Below are 18349 nucleotides of genomic sequence, written 5' to 3'. Positions count from 1 at the left end.
CTGTACTATTGTGTGTCTAACTGTTCCAGCCAGCCCATCTGCTGCTATTGTGAGTGAAACCAACTGGAAGATGTGAAATGATTGGAGACGGGTCCCAAGGTATCTCCCAGCATCTGCAGCAACAAATCACAACCCATTTTGTTTTTCTAGGTGCATGTGCAATTAATGCACACACAAGCTGCCCTATTCACTTCAATGACGGTTGCAGATCCATGTGAACAAAAGACTGATGTACTGATCAGCCACCTTCACTGAAATGAATGTCTTCAAGGGGAGCTGGAAGTATCAATCCATTCAAACACGTATGGGGAAAGGAGTAAGCACCAAGGGAAGTGACTGGTGGTTTATATATAGTATCCCAGATAAGAATTGTAGCACTGCCTCTAGACAGATCCCTTAAACAAGGGTGCACTTGTGGATGACATGGTAAACTCCTCTTGAATGAATTACCTGTTTTAATATATTTAGAGGACTTATGCAGCAACAATGCACCAAACATGTTTTTCCAGTAATTTTATTTGTGCCATTCACGTTGCATTACACATTTTTAAATATCTGCACTACTTGACAGAAAACCATTTGGTCTCTTGAATTTTAAGATTGTCACTTCATAGGCTTTTTGCATTGAAGCATCCTTAGAATAAATGACAGGTTGTAATACTTACACCTAGAGGACATGGTGCTATCAGGGAGGACCTGCTGGCTGCCAGTTAACAGCTCTTATTCAGGACTCCTGGGCCACCCACTCCTCCTTTGGGGCAGGCCCCTTATCCCCAAACAAGTTGGGTCCCTCCCAGTCACAGACGAGGACAACCCCACCAGTGTTGTGATGCAGGTGGAGCTTATTGATTTACGAACATCTCATGTAAAAAGAAGGAAGAGGACCAAAGTCAAAAGAAGCAAGCCTACAAGAAGTCTTAAATTTAAACTTTAAACATAAAGGTTATAGTTATTTATAGTTCCTTTTTACTATGCTTAAATAGTAGATGGATACAATTGTTTAGCCATCATAGATAAGAATGTAAACATCACAGGCTGTCTGAACCTGACTTATACCTAGAATGGAAAAGTTGCTTCAGTGCAATCAGTGCTATATGTAAGGTAGGTAAGATTAAACACATCTTGACATCTTAAATGTGCCATCTCCTGATCTTTATTTGTGTAAATATGTCTCAGATAGAAATAGCAAATATTAGAGCTAATGACTTTTTTCCTTGGGGGATAGCATGGAGACCCTTTGACAGTTCAAAGCTAGCAAAACTTAGGAAGGTTTTCTATCCTAAGTTTAGATAGGCATGGCTGACTAAACATGGGATACAACCCAGAATATTGTTTTTTTTAGCATATGTGATGTTCTCAGAAAACCACTTATGCTTAGTTTTTCCAGCTGACACATTTCAAAGTTGGAACAAGACAAAAATGCTGCTGTTCTTTGAACTAACATCTTATTTTTGCTATGAAGCCGTTTCAAACATCTTACAGTTAGTAGTGGTGTTGATGCTTGCTACCTGTGTACTTGATAGGAAATAGTCTTCTGTAGATATCTGAGGTTGTACGCGTGTTTTGGAGATGGGGTGCATTTCTGAAGTAGAAGAAAACCTGTTAATTCTTTAGGAGCCAGCCTTGTGAGAATTAAGACATTTTAATTAATAGCAGTTTGATTTAATTAACGAATAAGTGGTACAACTATCAACCTGATTGTTTTTGGAGCACCTGTCAGGACATTTACTACTGCTGAATATTCAATCACAGTATCAAATGCAAGACAATAATTTAGTTTCAGGTCCATGACCACCATGAAAAATCCAAGAGTTAAAAATCAATTACTGTATGCTGTCTGTTTGTATGGCCTATGCAGTGGTTCTCAAACTGAGTCTGTGGTCCACCAGTGGAAAACCCAATTTTTGGTGCTTCGCAAAACTGACAGTGTAGATTAGGTTATGTGCATCAAGGGTTAATCTGTTAGTTGGGAGGAGCACTGCTGCCCAATCACCATTATAGCCACAGAGGCTGTTAAACTTTTTTTAGGTAGCTCCAGATGCTAAAGAGGCTCACTGGTCTATGATGTTTCTTGGTTAGCTGAAAGAAGGCTGTAACACCATGACAACTGCCTGTTAACTTTTTTGATCAAAATTGAAGGTATGTTGCAGAGATAGCACCTAGAAGTGGTCTGCACAGTAGCAAGTCCTTGAATCCCAAGTCCTTTGCTTTAGTCAGCCCCAGTGGTAAATGGATGGGGCAAATTAAATTATACAATTAAAGCTCTTCAGTTGTCTTGTAAAAAGGAAAGGATTCCTAGGCTTTGCTGAAATTAACAGGACCTCACCTCACCTTTTAGCTAAAGGTCCAGACAACATACGTGAGACTGTTGCATTGTAGAAGGCTAGCCTTGAAAGAGTTCCCTATGCAGAAAATCAGCCCAAAGTGGCCTCCACTGCTCCTCTGGCAGTGGTTTAACATTTTTGAAATGTATGGAATCATTTTGGTTATTGCTTGGTATAAAAGGAATCCTTCCTGCAGACTTAATGTTAGCTGTAACTCAGCTGTAGCTTTCTTAGATGGCCATTTTCAAAGTGCACAAAGAATATCTGGCAGGTGTGTAAATGTTGAGCAGGAGATAGCATGAAAAGGCATTCAGCTGACTGTTATGTAAGAGGGCAGAGAGGAAGCTAACTTGATTCCCACAGCATGTCTTGCCTCACTATTTAAAGTACTGGTTCCCAAACTGGGTCGGGAACCACCAGTGGGTTGTGACTTGTGGGAAATTTTTGGTAGGTCATGAAACTGACAAGGTAATAGCTGACAAGGAACATGTATTGAGCCCTATGGAAACTGAAATGGAGGGACACATGCATGTTTTCTCATGAGTAGGTGACTGACTTGGTCCACTTTGAAGGGCAGGTCTAGGGGAATGCAACACCACTGGAATGGTCCCAGATAGATGTAGGCCTCAAGAAGGAAGTCTTCCCCCCCCCCCAGCTCACAAGGAAAAATGTATTGAGCCCTATGGAAAGTGAAACCAAGCCATGCTTATGCATTTACTCATGAGTAGGCAACCCTAGCTTCGATCTTACTGAAGGCCAGGCAAAGGGGAATGCAAGGCCACCAACATGGTCTGATCAAATGAGCCTTTTGTAAAGCTGCATGAGTCCTGATAGAGTGTCATTATAAACTAGCTGCTTGGGTATATGTTAACAAACTTACAAAGCTAATGCAAGGTTCCTCACCTAGTCAGAGCCAAAAACAAATTCTTGGCTGGGAATAAAACACACTCAGTAGTGTTATATGTAGGAAGGTGCTACTAAAATTTAGAAGAGTCCAGATTCCAGTGGATTCTGGTACCCACGCCAGTGGTAAGAACAAGCATCAGACACATCCCAGACATTGCCTACCTCTCATCTCTACATAATGGACCTTGCCTGAATGGATTGTGGAAGAGTAATAAAGGTTAATGAGCCTATTCTAGTGACAAAATAATGTAGACCTTACAAGATTGTTCCCAATGAATTTTGGAACCAAACCTGCACATTCCTGCCCCTACTCTTAATCATTCTTTAATTGTATAGGACAGTGGTTCCCACACTGGTGCATCATGACAGACCACCCAGTGAAGCACTCAGGTCTGGCCCCTAAAGGGATGGGAGCAGGGGGATTACAGCAATGTGATCCCCAGGATCGTACTTGCTACCGGGGAAAGTGGGTGTTCTAGCTTACCTGAAGCCAGCAACAAGCTCTGGGGGAGTGCAGGGAGCCCTGTGACCACCACCCAAGGCTCCCCAAACCTGGAAAATAAAATTACAATTGGAAGTCACGAAAGGTTTTGTTATTGGAAACCAGATATGCCTTCTAGTTGCAATTTTTTTTTCATTTTCCAGGCTTGGGGAGCCTTGTGTGGTCTGTGAGGTCTTGGGGGGGGGGGGTAATCACCTTTGATACTTCCAATGTCTCACCGAGCAAGCAATTTCCCATGACCCACAAATGAGGGTGGAGAATGGACTGCCTGCCCACAGCCAAAACCACTGAAGTGTCAACTGTGGGCAGTCCATTCTCCATCCTCTCTGATACGCTGTGGTAGTGCTTGGAAGACAGGCCACCAGTGAGGGTGGAGACCAGACTTCCCACAGTCACATGCAGTCTATGACTTCCAATTTTTGTCCCAGTGGTCCACAAGTTCCTAAAGGTTGGGAACCACTGTGCTAGATCAAACACGTATTTATCAAGATATATTCAAGGTCAGTGCTTGTGTGTATATATGGAGAAAGCTCATGGATATTCTGCTGAAAGGCCACTGTGGCCCAACAGACAAACCATGAAGTCTGTACTACCATTTCTTGATGAATGTGGTTCAGGAGGGGAGGGGGTGAGAGAGAATATTACAACCATCCATATAATCTCTTTTCATATCTCCTTTGAAAAAGACCCTTGGCATTGTTCCCAAATGTTTTGCTTTCATTTAACCTTTCCCATCAGCCCAGTGAGTGAAGATTCCTGCTGGCAAATGTAGACACGTATAACAGTCAGAATATTCATTTTTTGAATAAAATAATGCCATCTAGGTAGGCATCATGCAAGGAGCTCCATAATGATTACTGGGTGGAACACAGAACTTTTAACTTTGCCCTTAAATTTCTAATAAGTTGACATGGAAGCATCTCATTTCTGCTATTCAAGAAATTTGTAGCTGTGATAAAGGCGGGGACTGGGCGAGTGACTGCAGAAGAAATAGTTAACGCTCTTTTCCAAGAGGGGCTTTAGAAAGGCAAGAGGCTTCTCTTAGAAATGTTATGAATACAGTATACACATCTGGGGAAACTGCAGTGTTGTACAAATGTTTATTTTTGTTGTTATTAAAACTAATCTTGGCTTTTTTCCAGCTCCAGAGGTATTCATTGGCTGAGTGTGGTTTACAGTGTTAGACTGCAGACACAGAGCCCAGTAAAAGCTTCCAGGTGCCGCCCTGCCCTCTCCTAGTAAAAACTGCTATGCAACTTTTCATCAGCTGCCTTGAAAACGTTTCTTCCAGTGTATGGCCTTATCTCACCCTTGTTTACAGTGCTAGCATCAAAGAAGTAACAGCACTGAGTGACACCAACAGGTGATCCATAGCAGCCCCTTACAACAACCAGGGTCAACTATTACAATGCATGGGGTCAACAGCACTGCTGCTTGTAGAAAGTGTTTTGAACAGATCTAAGAAGGTGAGCCAAGTCACTACATCAGCCAAAACAAAACCTTTGACTTAATCTTCAGTCACTACACCAGTAAAGTTAGGGCTGTCTCTCTCCCCCCCCCCCCATCTGAGCAGAGACCTCCAGGTCCCACTTTGCCCTTCTGCTATCCCTCACAACCTGTTGTCCCTACACCTGTCTGACGTGGCTCCCAGTACTTTGTCTAAATCTCCTCTTTATTTCCACATTTGCAGCTTTGAAACTCATCCTGTCCTTGAGAGGCAATAAGGTGACTAGGGAAGAAAAGGCCCATTGTCCTCCAGTGCTATTTTATAATTGTCCTCAACAATTGTTACGTAATAGGGCTGAAGAAAGAGGCCAGCCCATTGCTACCCGCTGTTCTCCACTGCCTCTTACTAAGCCTCTTCATAGCATACTCAGCCAGGATAGCTAACCAGGCAGCAGACAGGTAAGAGTCTTGCCTCTATAGCTGCAGTTCTGACATGAAGGACTTGCTGTCTGTCTACTGCAGGCTCCTTCAAATCCCAACACAGGGACCAGATCTGGAGTTTGAGGAAAGCCTACCGTGCTCACCTTTCCACCTCCGCGTGGCTTGTCTTTTGAATGGATCTGGGCACCAAGACACCCTGGGAAGTTGTGTCTCCCCAGACATCCTATTGCACTGCTTTTTGGGATGCCGGGCAACAGATAAGACTGCCCAGAGCCTCCCAGTGCCTAGTTCTACTTGGAAGATGAGCCACACAGAGGCAGAATGGAAAGCTGCAATCCAAACGGGAATGCGTTTTTGTTACACAGCAGTCTCGAGTTTGACAACCACTGGTCTACTATCAGGTGCCCAGGTCTCATGAGAAATACCTGATGCATACACATGGGAGTATGACAGTTGGGGGGGGGGTGTCAGTTGGCTGTTGCAGGACCTGCCCCTGGGGCAGGTTTAAGAGGTAGCCACAGATTCACTGTACCTTTGAAGAACCTTCTCATAAACAGGTGACAGGTTGTTTATTGCTGGGTGAAAGGCATATTGTAGCATATTGAGCTGGGGGAAGAGATAGATAAGCCTAGAAACTTAATGTGAAAACTGTAATCTAAAATGTTCTGCAAAGAAGCAGAGGGATAGAAGTTGGTGGAGGATGCACAGGTGCAGAATGATTCCACTTGGCCAAGCAGCAAGGCTATTGTGAATGAGTTCAGTGTTCTTTTAGCCCCCCCCCCCCCATCAATGCCAACCTAATGTTGGATCTGCCATGTCACAGCAGATTCAAAGTCTTGAGGTGGTGTAATAATTCATCTTGTCTGTGTGATGACAGACTCACCTGAAAAGTAGGTAGCAGTATTTGCTCATCCATCATCAAGCAGATCTGCCTTGGACATCTCAGTGTTATCAGAGTTTCTATGCTAAGTAGGAAGCTTATAGAGTGATAAGCAGGCAGATAGTGCATCCCCTCTATTGTGCAGAAGGGATGACTCACAGACCGTTAACAGGAAGCAGGAAGCTTTTATCCACAGTTTCCTGTATCTTCAGGAGGGAGGAATACATCCCCGGCTGCTACAGAAAATGCCTGTATATATAATCAAACACACAACAGATTTAATATATTTAAACAAATTTAATACACAAACATATGTGCTTTCCTTAACAACGTATGACACATGGAAGGGCCTAAGACATAGCTGGGGGAAGGGGGTAATGCACCTTAGGTCCTTCTGCGCTTCAGCTTTTCAGTAGGGTTATAGTCGGCTGTCCTGCTCTGACAGGTGCCTTCTCTCATCTGAGCTTCCTAATTGGCTAGTGGGTCTGATTTAAGCTCAAAAGCCCTCCCCTTGGCTCAGTTCCTTTACCTCTCTAATTCAAAAGGTACCTAGTCAGTGCCTCCAGGCTTGCCCTTCTGTTGCTCCCTGAAGCCCCCAGGTCCCACCCCCTCCCAGCCCACTGTGCCAGTGGAGGCTCATTCCAGAAGCCTTTGCACCTACTCAACCAGCTGCCAGCTTTGCCAAGAGCCATCAAAAAAGGCCTTGTGGGCCAGGCCTAGCCAGGAGGTAACCTTATTCGGCTTGTGTCAGCAGCACATGGCAAGGGGCCAGCAGGCTCAGAGTGCCTTTGAGCCCACCTCCAGCTTGCAACAAATGCCAGTTGCACTGCTTTGCCTCCTACAGATCATCCCACCTCCTCACCATGCTCCTTGCAGTTTTCAGAAATCCAGAACTGCAGAACTTTTGGTTTTTGGTATTTACAAAGATCACAAGAATAAAAAAGGCAGTTTGTTTGCACAGTCCCTTTTTAAGAACAAAATCTGAACAAGGAGTATGATATGAGGCTCCCCCCCCCCCCCGCATGATCTGGCAGTGGCAGCAATGTCAGGTGGTTCCAGCGTTCCCTCTAAACTATGTGGCTGTGCACCTGGACTCAGAGTGCCACGCAGCTCCCATCATGGTGCTCCAGAGCTCATGAATGCAGAGGGTATCATCGCCAAGCAAAGCTGAAGCTGCCCCCAAACAGCTGTGTAGGCTCTGCGACCCCATACAAATTACAGGGAAGATTGGTGGTGTCACCCCTGGAAACTCATTTAAATAGTCCCAATACAGAAAGGCGTACGCCTGGACCAGAAGTTCATATTTCTTGCATGTATATGAATGCAATACTCCCTCTCTGGCTGGAGCCTGCTTAGATAGACTTGTGACTGTACCTCATGCTTCCCACATGAATTTGAAACCTGAAACTCCTCTCTGGATGCGGCCAGTTAAGCAACTCTTTAAGCAAGAAGTCAAAAACTTATGCCCAGTTCAAAGCCTTGTTCTTCATGCAGGAATGTGAAATGACAGAATCACTCTAGAGGTGAAACCTACTTAGGCTGCTTCAGTTCAGAAGACTTATGCGGAGGCCTCAGCTGTCCATATCTGAGCTTGGTGGATGAAATCTATTGATGGAAAAAATAACTAATTCATCTTTTGGAAAGAGATGAAACTTTCCAAAACTAATTTGAGTTTCCTCATTAGCTCTGAGAACAGTAGCAATGCTGATTATGGACCTCTCTAGTATGTATCTAGAACACTGCTCTAGAAGCTCCCGAGGGTGCTTGGCACATCTGCAGGAGTCCATTCCATGCGCCTGCATGAAGACCACAAAGAAACTATCAGAAAATGCATACTTTAGGAAATGTTGCTTCCCCTCGGGCTGGGACAATCTTATAAAATTGCAAACTGCAGTTTTGCAGGCAGGAAAGTCATGAATGAGAAATTCTTGGGAATGAACCCTCTCCTAAGAAAGGCCCACCAGAGCCCAACTCTGCAGATGTTCTAATGGGATTCATAATTAAGTGAAGAGCCAGGGTTGTTTAGTGGTTTGGGAGTTGAACTCAGACTTGGAAGATCCAGGTTCAAATCTCCCCTCAGCCACGAAGCTTCCTGGGTGACCTTGGGCCAGTCACTTTCTCTCAGCCTCACCTACCTCACAGGGTTGTGTGACGAAAAAAGGAGGGGAACAGCCGTGTACACCACCCTGAGCTCCTTGGAGGAAGGGCGGTATAAAAATGTGATAAAATGAAGAACAGGAAAAATAATTTTTTTTAAGTTAAACACTGACATTTATATCACTTTTCCAGAGTTTCAGCTTAGATTTATTTTTTTACAGATTTGTGGTTATACTGTAGATATAGTTTCAACTGGATGTTGATTTTAAAATGCTTTTCTTGTATCAAGTGCAGTAAATAATTAAGATTTCTTGAAGCTGGACGCATTAGAAATGAATTTACATATACCTTCACAAATGTACCACTGTCACACAAATTGTTCCTAAAGTCATTTACCAGTTTTACGAAAAGACCTGCAAAACTGTGACATATGTTCCCAGACCCAGAATATATACTAATCCTAAACAGACGATTGTGGAGGTTGCACACATTCCCTGCTTATAGCTTACTTACGCTTTCATCTCCCTGCTCCAAATAGGTTCTTGAAATACAGAGCCCTTCAAAAGCTTTGGAGAGCAGCAACAGTTGCTATTTTTTCTAATTATACCAAGAAACAACTCCAAAAAGCAGGTAAGTACTGCCACCCTTCTCCAGCTGTGAAGAAAATGGAGGCACAAAGGTTAAATGGCTAGATGCAATCACACAATGAGCCAGTGTCAGGACTAACACTAACACTGGGTCTCTTCTTCTGAAATTACATCTATATGATGGTCTAGAGTGTGAAAAGCACACTGGGGAGCAGCTAGAAAGATAAGTTCCTACCTATCTCCCCACCACACACAATCTGTGGGCAGACCAAGAACTCAAAGGCAACGAAGAATAAAAGAAGGATGTCCTGACCTGACAGGATTGAGGTGGGGAATGATGGACAAAGTCGGCAAAAACAACATTTCAAACAAGGATGTGGAAGACTTGCAAATGTTGGCAAAGCCATATAAGGGGAAGAAATAGATTGCACTTCCTAGTCTGTACCACCTACGTTCATAGGGGATGAAACTACACTAACCCTGCCTCAATGCATCAGCATTGCAGGAGGCAATCTGTTCAAAATCAGCAGCAGCTACACCACCTTTCCATTACGCAGGAGGAAATACCTGCTGCTCTGTGCATCTCTTCCTATACTCTTCCATCTCTTCAAGTCTATTTTAATACTTGAACCTTGATCGAATCAAGGGGAGCAACTCTATTGCTGAGATGTTACAATCGATGTTCAGAGGAAGCACCCCATAATTTATTCCTGTAAATATCCTAATGCATTAAGTATATCTATCTACCCGCAAGTAAGACTGTAGGAATCTGACAATGCAGGGTGGCTATTTTGCCCATGGCTACTGCAAATTCTTTAAAGAGCAACAGGTTGGAGAAGCAGGCAGTAACTAATACCTAAGGCCTGGATACTTTACCTCATTATCCATGAATGCCACCATTCATTCCCACCCCAAATGCTTTTAGCCCTTTTTCTCCCAAGCAGCCTTCAAGACCAGATGATAAGCAGGGAAAGGCGGGGGGGGGGGGAATTTGCAAAGAATTGGCAGGGTTGAGAAGCAATAAACACCTATCCTCCAACTCTCCAAGACAAATGCCCCCTCCCATGTTACTTCAGAAAATGTAAATTTAGGAACATGTTTTCTGTGGTAATTTTTTTTTCACTGCAGCCCCTGGTAGGCCAGCTAGAGAAGGAAGTATTACCTTTACCCTGAAGTCAGGGGAACAACACAAGGAAACCACACATAGAATGAGTGCATGGCAGGAGGTGGTGCCATGAGGGGAAAAACAGATTGCACCAAATTCTGCTTACCTCCATAGTGATTATGAAGCTATGAAGATTATTGAAACACTTCCGAGGGTTCTTCCCATGCTGATCAGCCACAAAGCCTAGCTGAGATTTTCAGGAAGTCACATAAGGTGGCCAAAGTGAGAGTTTGTACCTGAGCTGCAAAGTCATGAACAGAATACAAATAGCCCTGAACCTGAACGAGTTATCAGACTACTACAGCATTGTTAGTTGTCATTGTCAGTGTTCTCTCACAGGCTTGGGGTCTCGCGCTAGTTTCTCTTTTCAGTTACAGACCTTGCTGAGTTTTTCCACCTGATGTTGCCATAAGGAACATGGCCACGGAATAAGGGTCTTAGCTTGTTTTCTATCAATTATTTGTGATCAACCTGACAACCTGCAACTCCCAGGCAATCTGGGCTTTGCCAAAGGGTTTCTCGTTCTTGTTTCTGCACAGATTATGCAGCTTTACCTCTGAACAAGAAACATACCTGTGGAAGGGAAACCACTTCTCCTCCCTGAAAAGGCAAGTGTAGCTGCTGCAATCCAAATTAAAAGCGCTTAAACACATTCCATCTGCTGCATGGTTCCCAAGTGATGCACTATTCTTTGACCCACTGTTGTATCTGTGGTATCAACAATGGCAGGCAGCTGCAGCATTGCAGTCTCATAACCGATGCCAGAGGGCAGTCAAATAATGAGAAGTCTCCATAGCAGCACCAGGAGGCAGGCCAATATTCACATTTTACAAACACAGGGAAACTGAGTCCAGAGAGGCGAGCATCCAGAGCGTCGTGTAGTTAAAAATTAATAAGCTACCCAGAACCTCCTGGAATCAGGCCCAGGGAGAAGTGCTAGCTTCAAATAAGAAAACCATATGTGCTCGTGCACAATGAAAATGAGGAACCCCTGCAAATGAACTAGCGACAAAAAAGGGGAGACACACAATACAAATGGGGTGGTGATGTGGCCTCAAAATCATCCTGACTTCCACACAAAAGAGAAGATTCAGACCCCCCAATAATAGAGACTGGCTTGGCAATTAAAGGGCTAAACAACTGCAAAAGGTCAGCTGAAAGAGGCAGTATTAGAAAAGAGATCCTGAAAAGTTCCCATTCAACATGGCACAGCCTTGCCAGCTCAGAGGGAATAAAAATAGTCTGCGTATGACTATGTGAAAACACACACACTCACTCTCTTTCTCTCTCTCTCACTCACCATGGAACTGGCACTGCAGTACAGATGGGGGGATGGGCAGCCAGGAGGGAAGCTGCAGTCATCATGGCGACTCCTGCAGGCTGAGCTCTGCTGGGTAAACTACACTGAAGCACACTCGTGTAATAGCAACCGTTAGCCACAGCAACTGCAAAGAGCTAGAATTTTCCATACAGGCCAGGAAAGCTCCTTTGCTCCTGCTGGCTACGAGAGGACACACAGGTATAGAATGTACAAACCCTTTTTGCTGAATTGGTGGCACACAAAGAGTCTTAGCACAAGCCATTTAACAATATGTTTTGCAGGATAGGTGCAGGGTAGTAGGCAGTTTTAGTACCAATCAGAGGTGAATTGGCAACAAAATTACACTTACAGAAATCAAATCATTTGAGATTTAACCATTTTTAAAATACATCCAGGAATATTATTTACGAATGGCAGCTTGTTATTGTCCAGCCATGTGAACGAGATCATTTATTTACACAAGTGACCAGATTTACCATGGTTGTGTGGCAACAATGAGCCCTTTTGGGACAAGGAGACATTTAATTATTTCTGTTTGTCTATAAACCACTTTGTTAACTTTTTTTGTTGAAAAGCGGTATATAAATATACTTAATGATAATAAGGTATACTTGTTTTTGTGAAGATCTTTTTAGTTAACAAAACATATGATTGTGATGAACTTGCTTTTTTTAAAAGACAAAACACTAGCCGTTCTGTCCAGATTAGAAGATACACCACCACTAATCTAAAGACACTGGAGAACAACTTTTTTTCTAATTATACGAGTAAGTAAATAATATAGCAAAGTGGCTGCTATGCATATATATACACAGGTGTACACATACTTTCAAATCTATCACATACACATATATTTTCAAATCTATTACCCAACTTGCTGTACACCCAAGCTCCCAAGACAATCACAAAAATATAAAAGTCTGTATCAAATGGTTATATTTTAAAAAGGCATTTTAAAACTCTAGTTTAAACAAATACTTTTTTGAATGCAACTGATGTGGGAAATTGCCTTGCAAAAGATGTAACTAGCTAATTTATCTCAATTTCTATATGGAATGTACCCCCTCCAAATATGAAGAGGATCCAAGACAGTGACAGAAATATGTTGTTGGGTAAAAACCTCCAACACAATTTCCTAAGTTAGATGATTTGAGATAAGGCTTTAACACCACAGAAATTACACTAGCGTCTTTTGCGAAAGATCAGCCTGCTGAGTTGGCATTGTGTCATTCTGTACAGTTTATTTCAGAAAGAAGTCTCTATACTTTAGTTCACTGTCCATTCCTCAGGATAATATACAGAATGAACTTGCTGGAACTCTTTACCTACTCAGCCCAATCCTATCCCCTGCTGGCCCAGAGCATGCCAAGTTGCTATTGCAGCCTGTGCTGTGTGCTATGGGTTGGCCAGGACCAGATAGTCAGAGGATATAAAAAAAATTTTTTTTACTTACCTCCCTGTAGGCTACCTGGTCCCCAATGGGTCACCTCAGGCCTATGCCAGGTGCCTCTAAAATTCTCAGGGCAGGTCTGGGTGGGGGTAAGGGGCATGAGATCCAGCATGTATGACTGCCATGAAGAGCCCTAAGCCCAGCCACACCTGCTCCCTGCCCCAATATGGCCTGTCACTGACTTACCAACAACAGTGAAGGTTCTGTGGGCCAGTGTCGCCTGCACACAGCCTCTGGGGCTTTGCACAGGCAGCGGCCATCTGCAGAATGGCGGAGTGCCTGCTGCACCAGCAGCCCAGATCACAAGATCCACCAACATAATGCCTGGATAGGATTGGGTTATAAGATATTATATCTCAATTTATATTTTGAACACCAAAGACGTTTTGTACTTTTTTTGTTTAGTGGGTGTTAAGATGCTTTATTGCTTATTCAATACAAAGCTTACTAGATTAACGGAACATCACTTTAAACAACGAAGGTGTTCACAATTCTAGATTTCTGTCTTTAAGAGTTTAATGAGCAGGAACACAGATTAAATCTTTCCAAAAAAATATGATTGGCTTCAGCGATTTTTGACATTTTTCTGCTCACAGCCACTGATCTCTATGGTTTACTCCTCTTGTGATGTAACTTCCTGCTTCTGGGAGACTCTTCTGGGTTCTGGCTGGCAGAGGAAGACAAACAATTAGTGACTACAGACAGAACCCAGGAGAGTTTTTCTGCAATTTTCAATCACTGTGCTCTAAACTCCCACAGCACACCTGCAGACCTTTCGGGTATCACTGAGCTAGCCCAATAGGAATGAACTTTAGTCAGTATCACAAAAGTTTAGAAATTATCCATTGAAAGCATATGTAAACCATAAGAGAGAAGGAATATTGGAAAGTTGATGTGGGACTAGGTTAATAGGTAGTTATGAAAGTTATGACTAGGTAGTTATGAAAGAATACGTATTTCAAACAGGCACAGATTTATTGCCTATTGTTTTACTGATCATAAGCCAGTAAATTACATAAGATTAATGCCAAGGCTTGCAAGTATTCGCAGTCAGTACTATATGGCAGCAACCTCATTTGACCCAATGACTTCTGCAAACACTTATCACCCATCTAAGTGCAATAAAGCTTCTGAAAAAATCTAACAGACATTTTGTATTGTGTGTTTACACAGTAGTAGTTGTGAATATTATGCATTACTAATAGAATTATATTTTAATTCTATTGAAGGATTTGTATTTCACTTTTCATCCCCCTAGGAGGCTCACAGCAACGAAATAATTAATGTATCAAATTAAAACAAAACAGAACAATTCAACCTAAATAATTAAGGGCACAAGCCTAACCAGGTCTACTCAGAAGTAAGTCCTATTTTGTTCAATGGGGCTTACTCTGAAGAAAGTGTGGTTAAGATTGCCGCCTAAGACAAATAACACAGGCCAACACACATTTTGCTTCCTTAAATGTTACACCAATTCCTGGGTATATTTGGGGTGCTGATTCCAAAAATGCATCTGTTTTGCCCTATCACATCTAGTTTTGGATGTGTATAGTCTCATTAGTATAGTCTCATTAGTATAGTCTCATTAGTGAATGTTTCAAGCAGCTTCCTCATGAGGAACCCTACACCATGGCTTCCTCATGAGGAAGCTGCTTGAACCATTCACTAATGAGGCTATACTATATCTCCAAAACTAGACGTGATAGGGCAAAACAGATGCCATTTTTAGAATCAGCACCCCAAATTCATATCAAACCACCATAAAGTTTGGGAAAAACTTTTCTGACCCTCAATTTTGTAGGCCTGTGTAATCAGCAGCACAAAAAAATTAAGAGAAACTGAGGAGCAGGGAAAAAAAACTCAGCCAAACCAAATAAAATATTTGGCAGAACAACAGAGATTTCCAGGGACAGGGGTTCAACCTGGGGGCTACAACAGAAAAGGCTCTGTCACCCTCAAATCAAATCTCTGATAGCTAGGAAACCTGGAGAACAGCATTCATTCAGTGATGAATGACAGTAGAGGGCAGATTCATAGATAGACAGACCCTCATGTAACTTGGTTCAATTTAAGACTTTAAAAGGTCAAAATCAACACCTTGAATCTAGTACAGAAATGAACTAGCATTGCAGATTATATAAAACAAGTGCCATATGCTCCCAAGAAGAACCTATGCTGCCACATCCTGGACAAGCTGTAACTTCCAATGCTTTTCAAGGATAGCTCCATATAGAAACTCTTACAGTGGCCTGTTATACCCTCCCTCTCCCAGGCATTTTCATTACCTGCATCTATTCCATTTAAAGTTTCACTTCCAATTCACAAAACAAAACTACCAGAAAGGTTTGCAGTAGTGTAGCAAATTCTGTTAAGAGTTTCAATTACTTGCCTTAGGTCTATGGACATCAAATATGAATAAGAGAGCATCTCATTAGATATAGGACAGAGTTATGATAATAGTATTTAAACTGCATTTGCTATGAGCCCAATCACTGCAAGATTTACAATAACTTTGGCTACAAGAAGCCATGCACAGCTGCTCTATACAGTATAATTTTTTAAATTCCAATTCGGAATGTGATGAACATTTACAATTTTCAGTTGAAGCCAAAAGTGCATATTTACTTTCCCAAACAGGCAGCAGGTCTGCAAATAATATCAGATTGGGGGGAGGGAGAGACACAATCTGTTGTCTATTTATGCCAACTGCACATGCAATGCACAACGATTCATATCTGTATTTATAATGTTGCCTGCGTTCTTCCATGCACAACAACACTTGACAGAGGCAACATCATTTCAGATTTGCTTTCTGAAAATTGCATATTCACTTTTGTAGATAAGTCTCCAAAGTACCCAATGGCAGTATGTGGGGAACGCAAATAAATTTCAGTGGAAATAAAAAGAAATACATTTTGCACATCCTTATTAATTTTCATCAACCTATTAAAAATGAATAATTTAAATTGCACCCAGATGAATATGTTGCGATAGGTGGAGAGTTGGCTAGTTTCAGAACCTCACACTCCTTGATGACTCCTCAAGGAACCACTGATTGCAGAAGCTTAGCACACATCAAACAGTTCAGGTGGAACAAACTCATTGACTTGTAAACACTACTTGACTAAGGCAAACTCATGACAGAAACCTACATCACTGTTAAATCAACATCTAGAGGCCCTGACTGCATTTTGTGTGTATGTATGACAGTGTATTTTGCATTCATACCATAAGAAACTCTAACACAAACGCTTCTAGACGTGTTGGGGGACAACGACAACAGAAACCAAGCTTGCTGTGTAACTACTACACAGGGAAATCCTTCAGAGGGAGAGAGAAGGAAAAAGTGCCTGTGCATATTTGATACTCCAGACACAGCAAGACATTTGCCTCGGGGAAAAGCTCTGTGGAGGGAGCTGGGGGAGGGGCTGGCTGTGGAGCAAGAGCCTGTGTACTGAACAGCCAAATATTATGACTCCTACAGGCCACAGTGAAGAATAGCACCTTTGCCACAACCACCATTACATCACAGGCAACGCTGCTAGCAGCCTACAGAAAATGGCCATAATCCTCTCCAGCCTAGCAGACACAACATCCCCCACCCTCCCTGTGAGGCTGGAAACTTTTCTACAAGAGTTTCTGCTCCCGTTATCAGAGAGAGCTCTTTTCTTTTTTTTTTCTTTTAAAACAGCCCTCTGAAAACACTCCTGGAAGGCCCAGCCTTTTTACAGAAGACTGGGCTATGCTTTAGAAAGTATCAGGTTGCTGAATCTTGGTTTAGTCAGACCTAACTAATTATACCCTTAGCGCTCCCCTTCAAGAATGCTGGCTTCCTAATCTGAATGAACAGCGTGCAAGGTCTTCCATATGTCATTAGCTGGCTGATCTCGTTATAATGCCCAAAAGCAGGAAGGCAACAACTGGTCCTTTAGAGAAGGGTGCAACAGCTAAAATGCATTCTTTATCAATGAATTCATTTCCTTAGGCCAACTGCTGCTAAACAGGTTTCTAAGAATAAGTTTGATCAGATTGCATTTTGTGGAGTTTTGGTAGTCTAAAATCTCTAGAAATATCTATCTTCTGGAGTTCTGTACTTGCTTCTCAGATAACTACAGACTTCAGGATTGTTCTGGCGCCCATTCCAGCTAGTTTTTCCTGGGTCTGCTTCTCTATCAAAACTTCTGTTTGCTGGGATCAGATATCCATTCAGCAATCTGGCTTCTTTACCTCATCATGAAGAAAGTCAAGCTCAGTAGACAGAGACTGAAGTAAAGAAAATGTTGATAATTAACTCTTGTTCCAAGAAGGATTATATAACAGCTGATAAATTCTTACAAGCATTTTTTGAAAAACCAACATCATCATATTTGGTTTTTAACAATTCAAATATGAAGCTGTTTAACCAGGAGTTCCACCATGTTCAGTGGAGCAATCTCCCTAGTAAGTTTGTTTAGGATCGTAGGTTTCAGCACAAGCTTAGATACTTACTCAGCAGTATTTCTCACTGACTTCAACAGAACCTACTCCCAGTTGTGTACAGAACTGGAGCACAAGCACACAGAAAGAGGCCAGCTTCCCAAAGGCTCTTTTCCATATAGTTTCACACTCCTCCCTTGGGAATGCCATAGATTAACGTTTTCCTAAATTCAAGAGACAAGACACATTTTTTTTCTGAATTAAAATTGAAGACATTAACTATTACCCACTTATGCTTACCCCCTCCCCCCATGTTTTTACATGAGTCACACAGAGTTGCCATTGGCAACCACCTCTGACTATGGGCAATTTTGCTGAATCTCTGCATCAGGAGTATGCTCCAATTACACTCAGTGCTGAATTACGTACCTCCCAGTAAGAGGCTGATAGAAAGGTTGCAGATCTAGAGCAGTGTATCTTGCAGAGATCCAACAGGCAGCCTCTTCCATGGATGGATACTTTGAGTTCACAAGAGCCTTTATTCATTTATTTCTTCTCTCCATTGCTTTTGAAGCAAACAGTACAAAAACAGCAGCCATAAATTACAAAATCAAAACTTTGTTTCTTTCCAAGTATCATCAGTAGTGGCATAATTTTCAGAATGGAATTCTTAGCCACAGGAAAAATCAACATAACCTTTTGCAACCACAACAACAATAATGAGCAAAATTAGAGAAACAGAAAGCAGTTAAAATGTAGCTGTCCTTGAATGTTATTTTTGTGCTCTAATTGCCACAATGAGCTTTTTTAGAAG

At 42.3% G+C, this 18349-nt stretch overlaps 1 long non-coding RNA gene across 1 annotated transcript; it reads right to left on the bottom strand.

Moving 5' to 3' along the window:
• Window positions 1–513: 513 nt before the first annotated feature.
• LOC136649308 (uncharacterized) lies at window positions 514–18066 on the bottom strand. The gene is made up of 5 exons (XR_010794382.1): window positions 17965–18066; window positions 17608–17759; window positions 9110–9250; window positions 6503–6748; window positions 514–1582 (listed from the first exon to the last, which is right to left on the bottom strand). It is a non-coding gene; the product is annotated as an uncharacterized lncRNA (long non-coding RNA).
• Between the last annotated feature and the right edge of the window lie 283 nt (window positions 18067–18349).

Source organism: Tiliqua scincoides, chromosome 4 (assembly GCF_035046505.1).
Source record: "Tiliqua scincoides isolate rTilSci1 chromosome 4, rTilSci1.hap2, whole genome shotgun sequence".
NCBI lineage: Eukaryota > Metazoa > Chordata > Lepidosauria > Squamata > Scincidae > Tiliqua > Tiliqua scincoides.
This window is presented reverse-complemented; position numbering and strand designations above follow the sequence as displayed.